The 10,858-nt window shown below is 44.2% G+C and overlaps 1 long non-coding RNA gene across 4 annotated transcripts in view; it reads right to left on the minus strand.

Annotated features, from left to right (window-relative positions):
* LOC148397685 (uncharacterized) overlaps positions 1–10,858 on the minus strand; it is a 55,490-nt gene extending 44,632 nt beyond the window's left edge. Inside the window, exons 1-2 of one of the 4 annotated variants that reach the window (XR_015858647.1) lie at positions 10,347–10,858; positions 239–350 (exon numbers count right to left, since the gene is read on the minus strand). This is a non-coding gene — a long non-coding RNA (uncharacterized LOC148397685). The remainder of the gene's footprint in view (positions 1–238; positions 351–10,346) is intronic. The other 3 variants (XR_015858645.1, XR_015858644.1, XR_015858646.1) reach the window with 3 other exon arrangements.

Genomic DNA, 10,858 nt, shown 5'->3' on the forward strand with positions numbered 1-10,858 from the left:
GCGTTGGCAGGGCAGACGTATCACTGTCAGGCAACTCTACTCCATTACGTTTCATTACAGTGAGCTTGGTGTGAATGTGTTATGTACTTAAATGCTGTCACTTATGCTGACATGAAGGAGACTTCAATTATTCATCAGCGTGTTTGCTCTTGTGGAGACAACCCACCTTGCCTTTCTTACACACTAATGACAGAAAAGACACCTTGTGTGTGTGTGTGTGTGTGTGTGTGTCATTTACCGTTCTTCGCCTTTCCCACAAGGCCGTGTGTGAGTAGCCAAGCGGCGGTTCCCCGGGGACTGCCGCACCGGTGCCTCCATTGTTGCCGTTGTGATGTATTGCCAGGAAAGGCCTGGAAGGCAGCGACCACTTATTTAGACATCAAATTAGGGCCTATACACACACACACACACTAATGGGCTGAAAGAAGCTTATGTGTGCATTTTTTTTTCTAGCAGTGAAAGAAAAGTGTCCCTGGACTAAAGGTAGAGCAACACTAAGATGGAGAGACAAGAGTGAATTTCCAGCCTCGTTTTTTACATGGAGCGTGAATAAAATCAAGACTCCAACATATGGACGTCATTTTAACTTCTAGTGAGGGTTGCGTTACCTGCATGGAGCAAAGCAGCCAGATTTGGACATAGAACCTACCAGGGGCGCGCACAAGTGGTGGCTAAGGGGCCAGGGGACCTTTGCCCAAGTCATCCATCCGGGTTTGGGGCATTTGTTATTGACATGCAACAAACGCTTGATGATATAACGTTTAGGTATCATCATGTGAGCTGTTAAAAGGGACAAAAACAAGTATGTGTGATCTTGTCTCTCCATTTTTGTGCAGCACTATGCGCTGGTCGTCCATCCGACGGCACACTTGGAAATTCACAGTTGAAATTCAAAATGGATTCTACACATTTCTTTGGCGTCTATAAAATCGGACGCTACTTCCTGGATGACGTCAGTGACATTGAAAGCACAACCCGGGGAGATAGTTTGCCACAAAAGGCACAAAACGTCATTTGGACAAGGACACGCACACACACGCACGCACACTCACTAGATGTGTGACCTGTGAGGGTGCAGAGCAGCAACAAAAACACTTTCCTGTAATAACTTCAGCTACATCTAATCCTATTTCCCTCGCAAATGTGTGTGTGCGCGCGCGAGAGAGAGACAGACACAGCAGAGAGAGAGAGAGAGAGAGAGAGAGAGAGAGAGAGAGAGAGAGAGAGAGAGAGAGAGAGAGAGAGAGAGAGAGAGAGAGAGAGAGAGAGAGAGAGAGTGTTAAGGTGAGATGAAATGTGTGTGTGTTTGTCAAGATCTTAATTCTTTTTCTGCAGACTCAGCAAGGCAACGACACACACATGCGCGCACACACACACACACAAACACACTTGCTTGGCCTCAACTTCAACACACACACACGCTTGCGAGGACCCGGCTGGACATTTGGACGCCATTGAAAGCTGCGCTTAAGCAGGATAGGGAAAGTGCCTGTGTCCTGATTTTGATGTTATGCTCATTTATTCATTTGAAGAATTCCCACTGTGGCAAAGCTAATGGCGCTGGTGGAACAGCATGACACATCCCAAAAGTGACTTTTCTCCTTCTTGGCCAAGCTGATTTATTCATGCAGACTTATTTACCTCGTTATTATTTCATCTCGACACCAAACTTCCATTGAACGCTTCTAAAAATGTGGTTGGGATTCATTTGTGATGTCCTTGTCTCGGTTTTGATGTTTTTCGTGATGACACTGATGATCATTGGACATCTGCTGTTTTCATTTGTTGAAAACAAACACCCCAAATAAATGTAGAATATCTTTGTTTCGCATTGCAACGGACTCGACAGTCGTGCGATTACGGTTAATTCTTTACTGCATGAAATACTTGGTGCAGAAGTACGCGGCTTGCTTCCCAAACTACAAACAAAGGTCAAACTTGTCATGGGCCTTAAGTGTGGCACAAGAGTCACAAGACATTGCAGGCTGCGTCATGCGTCTGCCCTGTGCGACGTCTCCTCTCGTCTCGAAAAACAACTTTGTGTGCATGTCTGTGATGTCAACAAGCTTCATTAGCATAGCCACAGCCGCGAGCGTTCACGCCGCATCCGCAACACCTGGGACACGCACTCACCAAAATGTGCACCTGACAGATAATATACAAGCTAGTAAACACACACACACATACACACCAGTTAAATGAAGAACGTGAAAGTCGTGTGTGTGTGTGTGTGTGTGTGTGTGTGTGTGTGTGTGTGTGTGTGTGTGTGTGTGTGTGTGTGTGTGTGTGTGTGTGAGTTTGATTGCGCTGTCATGCTAAGTAGCAAAGCTCACAAATGACACAAAGAAGAAATGTAGGGGAAAGACATCTTTGTTTGTAATAACCACAACTGTCAATAAAGTTTTGGTTAAAATTCAAAATAAGAAAAAGAAATGTTGAAATGAATAAATAATAAAATCATCGGTTGTCGTGTAGCTATTTGTTCACTCGGTTGTGGCTTGGATTTCTGTTTGAGTCCCACTATCATGTTTTATAGTCAAGCAAATTGTGACGGCACACAATTTATGTTTATTTTTTTTGTATGAAAGTTACTGTAAAAATGAGTCACATTTTCAATATTAGCTGTAATCTCGCATTAAACCCTAGATATGAAGATGAACAATATGAGGAGAAAGACAGAGGGAGGAAATGAAAAAAAGAATGGAAAAGAGGATGAAACCACCTCCCACCGCAAAAAAAAAAAAAAAGGTTTTGGGGTTGATCAATTGTCGTCTGCTGGTGGTAACGCCTCATTTTTCAATTCCTTGTTTGCAATCTGTGCTGCCCAACATTGAAACATAACACGCACGCACGCACGCACGCACGCACGCACGCACACACACACACACACACACACACACACACACTCGGGAGGAAAACATTTTTTTGTCATTGACTTTGGAGACATTCTGCCCCCCTAAATATACAACCATTGACACACACTTATAGTACACAGCGTTTAGCAGTATTTGTATAGCATACAGCATCGCATACATGCAGTACATGTTTCCGGGCACGGGGGGCGGAATCTATCTCGGCCTGACTCGGCACCAACCAGGACAAGGCCTGATTTCTGTCACCTGTCAATCGCAGCTATGTGACCTGCCACAACACAATCGAGAGCAACCCACTTAAAAAAAAAAAAAAAGAAAAAATCTTCTAGTCGCAATATCCTCTTTAACCTTCGACGTGTCATAATTTCCGCTAGTTTTTTGAGAATCTTCACGTGACGTAAAAGCAAAATGAGTTGAATAATATTCACAGCGGGAGATGTTTTCAGGGTCCCAATCTGTGTTCTCCGCACCCAATTTTGGTGATAAAAGAGGCAATTTGTCGAGTCAGGCGGGCGCTTGTGCACACCGTTTACCTTATTGACGCTAATAGCCAGTCGCACGGAACAGCCCGTGAGGCAAATTGCCAATTGCTATTAAGAAGTGCATTTGTGCAAACAACGAGACGACATTTCTGGACTTGCTTCTTCAATTTTTTGCCTGTAATTTATTTTATTCATCTCACAAACGTTTCCTCATTTCCACCTCATCTTTCTCGCCAGGTTCATTTTCTTTGTTGTCTCACGGTAACTCTTATGCAAATATGTGTTTGTATTATGTCATTAAAAGCCGCCTTTGTTTTGGCTCAACAGTGCGTCGTGTTTGTTTCCCCAACTTAAATGCTCACTTAGTCAGTAGTGTTCCAATCAAATACCAAATTAGTCTGTTAGCTAGTTTGCTGACAATTGGTTTGACAGTGAGTCAGTTGCATTGCTGGGTTACTCGGTCGATTATCTCGTCAGTAGTTAGTCAACCAATCAGTCACTTAGTTGGTTACCTAGGTTTTCTGTCAGTGAGTCAAATAGCAATTCACTGGCAAAGAACTCATCATCTTCTGTCAAAGTCATCAGCTAACATCCATGTTTTGTTTTTATGCTGTTCTCGCTGCTAATTCAATTAGCAAGATTACATCGCTGCAATTAGACTTTCCAATGAATGAGCCCTTTATGCTGCTTTTCTCTTTTTCCCGTTTTGTCTTGTTACTGGAATTGAAAAGTGACGATAAGACACACCTGCATGTATATGTATGTGGGTAATATACATACACGCGCGCACACACACATTCACACACCTTCTCATTTTTACTTTTTGTATCGTTTACTTGAATGTGTAAAATGTCTTGTCACCGTGGGATAGTAGGAAACGTAATTTCGATCTCTTTGTATGTCTTGACATGTGAAGAAATTGACAATAAAGCAGACTTTGACACACGCACGCACACACACACACACACGTATTTGGAGAAAACGCGTAGCCAATTGTGACATTGGATGTTTCGTCCCGATACCAGTGATGTCGTACACGGACAGAAACGTCAGAAAGCGGGAGGCAGGTGCGCGCGGCTGACAAGGACTTGGCGTCTTCATCACAAATCGACGATGATGAAGATGGTTCCGATGCAAGGCGAGCGGGAAGAGGAAGCGGGAGGGCAGCGCCGGCGCACATCTCGCTCGCCGCTTTGTCAAAAGGCGGGGAGCAAAACAGAAGCAGCGTTAATTAGAGCGTTTGATAGCAACGATTACCAGAGTCTTTTCAGGAGACGCTCGGCTGAGATGTCAGATAGTCAAAGCCGGGAGCAATTAACACAAAGTTGCTGGAGTTGGGCGACTTTCCCGTTTTAGGGCGAGTCATCAAACTTTGCCGCCACGCTCCACCCACATGCGCGCAAATTTTGCGCCATTCAGTTTCAGCAATTCATCAAGTTAAATGTGCACCAAATTTGAAAGAACCCTGCAAATGTTTGGGGGGGGGGGAAATCCTTTCTGGCCTCATCAGCATCTTTGCAATCGACTGATTTTATGTTGCCAAGTAAAATGAGCTTTGCTTTTCAAAAATGCTTCCAGATGGTCTGAAGTCAATGAGAAAGGCCAAAACCAACCCAAGCAAAATGGCTGACTTCCTGTGTCCTTGGTGAGACTACGCTTGATTGGGATGTTCCAAGTTGATAAGTAAGACTGGGTTCACGGGCCGGATATTCAAAATGGCCAAAACGAGTCCAAGACGGCCGAACTGGCGGACTTCGTGGGCGTTTTTTTTAATTATTATTATTATTTGTGGCGCTACTTGAGTCATGATAGACACGTCGATCAAACTTCACTTGGCTCGGCGGGCTGACCCAATCGACTTCGAGAAGTGAATGATGAAACTTTTTTGACTGACTGATCTTGGTGATCATCATCATGGCTTCTAATTAATTCTCACTTTTCTTCCCAGCTGACTGATTGGCTCATTTGCAGATCATCTCGGCGGCCTCCGCTTTCATTAGCCGCATGCTGAGTGATGATGGCGCGCTCGTACGCGGCCAACCGGGCAACACTCACGTTTATTACTTTTATTGGACTTTTTACCGGCTGACTCGTCTGGCACCGGAGTCCAGATTGAGGAGGACGACGATGATGATTATGAGAAGGTGCGTTTTCTCTCATGCCGGAGGGAGCCGGTCACGGCGTCCGATCATTCAGCCGCCGAGTCGAGGCGACGGGTCGCGACGAAGCACGCCGGGGGCGTCCCGTCGAGCTATTCGTCTTATTGGCGGTTTGCCTTTAAATGAAAAGCGAGATGTCATGTGATGTCATTAAGCAGGGGGCAATATTTCACTTCCTGTCTCGCCGATGACATCATTCCATTGACTGGTCGCGCTGCGTGAAGCATGCGCTTGCCGAAAACACTTGACCTTTTGAGGATTAAGTGACAAGCACGCACAGCTAGCCAGCCGGCGGCTAGCTTGCTAGCGTCAAAAAGCTAATGTCGCAGTCTCGCTGCTACTTATTGACAAACTGCGCAACAAAAGAAAAGGGAGTGGGGGCCAGCGAACATTTAATGCATGGAAATGCCATTGTGGAGCAAAAAGGGAATTTTTTTGTTAGATTTTTTTTTTCTTACACAACTGAAAGACAAAAAAAAGCAAGAGGTATAAAAAGTATAGCTGAGCTTTTATTGATTGAAAAGGAGACATCGTTCCTTTTCTGTCAACAGAAAGAAGTGAATTTTAATAGATAGTAAAATAAGACAAGTGAGGATTTTTTTTTGCCATCAATTAAAAATAATGGCTACAGTGATAAAGCGTGTGTGCGTGTGTGCGTGCGTGCGTGCGTGCGTGCGTGCGTGCGTGCAATGTCGCCCACAGTGCTTTCGGCGTGAAGAAGAGCAAAGACGGCAACAAAATGCATAAAGCTAGTCAGCAATGTGACACTAGCACGGGAATCGCTGCATCTCACCAGCCAGCCATTCCGCTGCCGTTCGTCATCGTGTCAACACACAGCGAACGACCGCATGTCCAAATCGATGCGGAGGTCACCGTGCTGATTTAACATCTGCTGCCTGCCCTCCTTCCCAAACACACACACACATGCTGAAAGTGTCATGTTGAATTCCTTGAGCTTTACTTCATTTGCCGAGTCCTTTCCATACAATGAAGACAGATCCGGGGACCCCAAGCGTCCACTGGAGTCCACGAGGGACCTGAGATGTCATCAATAAAAGTTGATTGACTCAAGGAAATGGCTGAAACATTAGCTCTCACACGTATGAGAGCTTTTCCTCCCATTTTCAATCTTGTGGACCTCCAGCAGGGTCGCAGTTTGGATTGAGCAGGATTATATTTTTTAAACATGAAAGTAGACATGTTTTTTTCATGATATCTGTGTGCGACACTGTTAAGTTGGAAACATTGACACAATGACTCATGAAAAAAATATATAATCTCTTGGATCTGGATTCTTTACGATCTCCAGCCAATTATTTGAGATTGTAGCTGGTGTGGCCGGTAGTGCTTTTGTGTGTGTGTTTAGTCGATTGGCTCCCGGCGGACGAGTGTTTAAACAGCCTTGAAATGCACACACACGTTCATCACTTTGGGAGTTCACGACTGCTGCGCTTTCTTGAACAAACTACAATTTCCTTCTTTTTTTTTTTTTTTTTTTTTTAAAGGGGGTATAAATTTCGAGTCCCTTGCTTTCTTTTGCCCTCGCACCCTCCCTCCCCTGCAATTACCGCCAAGCACTGGTGGTCCTCTCCAAAAAGTCCATTTCCTGCACACGCACGGAGGAAGTCGTCTCATTAATGACAACCTCGGAGCGGCCCGGTTTCGATTTCAAAGTGAAATGACGCTCGTCCGTCGCCAGCCTGCTAATTACACTCTGACATGTCGCTGACAAGGACGCCGAGTGACAAGCGCCCTTTTAGAGCCGCCCGCTCGTGCCAAATTATTTCTCTCAAAATACTTGAAGTGCGTTTGTGGGGGGCTTGCCGCTAAACGGCCATTTTTAACAACTTCGTGTGAAAAACATATTGGTTCCTCAATTACGGGAAAGGTGAGGTTCGTTTTCATTTTTAATTCCGCTCCCTAAACTTGTTGTACTTGGCAAGTTTGGTAGACCTGTAAACCCACAAAAAAAACAAGTCAGAAAGCCGTTCTGGAAAAGAAGCAGGAAGTCAGCCATTTTGATCTGAAGCCTTCATCTATTTTACAAAGGGTCCCAGCCCCTTTCACACAAAAACTGGTGGAAATGCGTTTCACGGGTTGAAAGTCCCAAGAAGCCATTCTTGAAAAGATACAGGAAGTCGGCCATTTTGGTTTAATGTGACCCTTTCCAACGGTCGGAAAATGTCAGCTTATTAGGGAAAAAAATGAGTTGAACTGAACTGGATCTTTATCAACATGTAAAAAGGAAGACAATATGATAATATGACCTAGTTGTGCCGTGAAGATAAAGTCACTTTGAATTGATTGATTTTCATTAATGAGACCTTCTTTGTATTTCAAGTTTGGATGATGAGTTCAAGGTCAAGGCTGTTATTGTTCAGATGACACACACAGACAAACACGCGCACACACACACACACACACACACACACACACGTTTACTTACTGTCACGCATGCTGAGGCGAACATAGCGCTTAGCAGTATGGCTAGCAGTCTCAGACCATGTGCTGAGGTGTTAATCACACCTATGTGCATTAGCACTACGCGCACACACACACACACACACACACACACGCACACACACACATTCTTGCTGATAAGTGGTTTCACTTCTAACATCCTAAAAGACTCAGCTCGCTGACCTGCACACAACCTTAGAACATAAGCAAAACGTGTCTACAGACTTAATGTGAACTCAACTGAATGAGCATATTTAATTGGGGATGCACATTTCACACATTTAGCATGTGACACCGCCCCAAACGAAGAGGCACCCACTTAGAAAAGAAAAAAAAATAATCAAGCCTTTCTCGCAAAAGAGTAGGCAAACACCTTACCCCAAGTACAGACCTTTAAAGATCATATCAAACAGCACAAAATAATGCACATGGACAGCGGGGGGGGGGGGGGGGTTTGGTGCATACTTTGGCAAGCCATTCTTTAGGAATGCGACCTGACACCAGTCTTTTCTAAACTTTTTAAGCACACACCTATTAATAATCATAAAAGCCTTACCTCACGAAAAAGGCAAACTGATCACACCAAAGCTTAACAAATATCTGGCCCAGGAAATGATACTACACACATATCTGGCCCAGGAAATGATACTACACACACACACTATAATATAAATCATGCAAACAAAACATTTCACGTAATCAGTTTGAAGTCTTCTCTAAAATATTGCTTTCATTTTTAGAATTGCAAAACAATTGATGCACCTCCCTTACCCAAATATCAAATCGAAGCCTGTTTGCAACCTGAAAAAATCATCAGATTCAATTACGCCAACGTGAAAGGGGGGTGCGCAACATTCCTGGAGAATAATGCGGCGCCTTTTCTGTTGCTAAATTGACCCGTTTTGGTTCGGTAAGTGAAAGCCAACCTTTATGCAATGGGATATATGATATATACACTACATGGACTCAACACGAGAAGACATTTCGGATTCAATTTCACAGGGCGACAACGGCTTTCCTTTACATTTATGCTCACCATTGGTCACACACACGAACACACACTTTACTGTACTTGATCTACAAGGCCGTCCCAAAGCCCTCTACTGCCATCCGGTGGCCAAAACAGTCAAGTATCACTTGACTGGCAGAGCTGTACAGTAGCTTGTTTTTATAGTACGGACAAAAGACTATAGACTACAATCGATTAACCGGTTACTGATTAATTAATAAGACTGTGTTGTTTACCTATTGTACTGATTTGTGCTGTTACGTTTGTAACTGATAATTTGGGTTTCAGTGCTGCGCTCTGGGTCCGTGTCAGACTTGTGTTGGCGTCCATGCATGTGCGGATTGGCATGCAGAACTAGTCTCTCTTTGTGTTGCTGCTTGGTGTGGTAGCATAGCAGTTGATTGAAGGTGTGGAATAATCGTAATTTGGAGGCAAATTCATTTACCTGCATCATATGTTTGCGAATGCAAACCTGTACAGCTGGAATGAATTAAAGACTTTTCATTGCTGCGAGAGAAAAACAAAGACCAACAGAAGACACGTGTCGACAAAGACCGACAGCAGACAAAAAGGACGCCCGGGCGGGAAAAGCCGACAGCCAAAAGCGAGGTGCTGAAGCGTTCATGCGAACCTCATCTCCGCACATTGTTGACAGCCTGTGACCTGCATCGTGCGTACACACAAGCACACATTCGTGGCATACAAATGTTGAACCAAAAAAAGTATGAACACACAAATAATAAAGAGCAAATATTTTGCACAGCAAAGCTGCAGGCACGCATGCTAATATTAGAGTGTTGCAGTCAACAATCTCCATTCTGCTGCATTTTGCCCACAGTCTCCACTCATACGTTTGTTGCCTCATTGTTACATTTTGTGGATGGCAAACAATATAAACACAGATGCTAATGTTAGCTTGCTCGGTCGCCATGTCTTATGGATTGAAATATAGTAGTTGTGCACTCAGTCTCCACTTTGAAGATTTTGCCCACAGTCTCCTCTTGGATAAATTCGTTGTCTCATTGTTGAATACAAGGATGATACTCAAAAGCATGTGTCGACATTGGCATCTGTAGTTGTCATGTCTTACAACTGAAGTAATATACTTATATTTATTATACTCCTTATAAACATTCTGTAATTTTGCTGCAATATGCCCACAGTCCGCACTCAGATGCATTTGTTGCGTCACTATTGAATTTGCGCACGACAAAAAAAACAAAAAAAACGCTATTGTCGGCTTCCTGAATTGCTTAAGAATGCAGGATTGCAAGATAACAGCAAACAAACACAGACGCTCGCAGTCTCCCCTTTAGCACACTTTTCCCTTAGTCCCATCTGTGGAAAAAAGAATGCTCCTTACCTTGAAGTAAACAATTGAGACCCTGGTCTTCTTCCGGATTTAATTGTGTGTTCGGTTCCACGTGAAATTCAAGATGTCGTCGTTTGTTTCTGAGTAGCTTGGACCAAATGCAGCTTGGACCAGGGTTTAATGAGGGAAAAGGTTGTTGGAGGAGAGGATGAGGGGAACCAGCAAGCAGGAACAGGCAGGAACAAACAAACAAACAAACAGGGGAGGCAAACTAGTAGAACGGGCTAACAGACGACAACGGGACTGACTGACCGACTGACAGGGTTGGCTAACAGAAACAGAACTGACAGGGCCAGAGTAACAGGACGAACCGACAAACTAACAAGAGAAAGAATGATAGGAGGAACCGAAAAACTAACAGAACAATCTAACAAGAGAATGACACGCAGACTGGACTTAAATACACGACAGGTAACGAGGGACAGGTGACGATTACACACATGATGGCGTAGGCACAGGAGGGGAGGGGCGAGTGCACAGACACGCGAACGGAAACCACGACA

The sequence above is a fragment of the Syngnathus floridae genome, chromosome 5, assembly GCF_059516105.1.
Source record: "Syngnathus floridae isolate MCC-2025c chromosome 5, RoL_Sflo_1.0, whole genome shotgun sequence".
Classification (NCBI taxonomy): Eukaryota; Metazoa; Chordata; class Actinopteri; order Syngnathiformes; family Syngnathidae; genus Syngnathus; species Syngnathus floridae.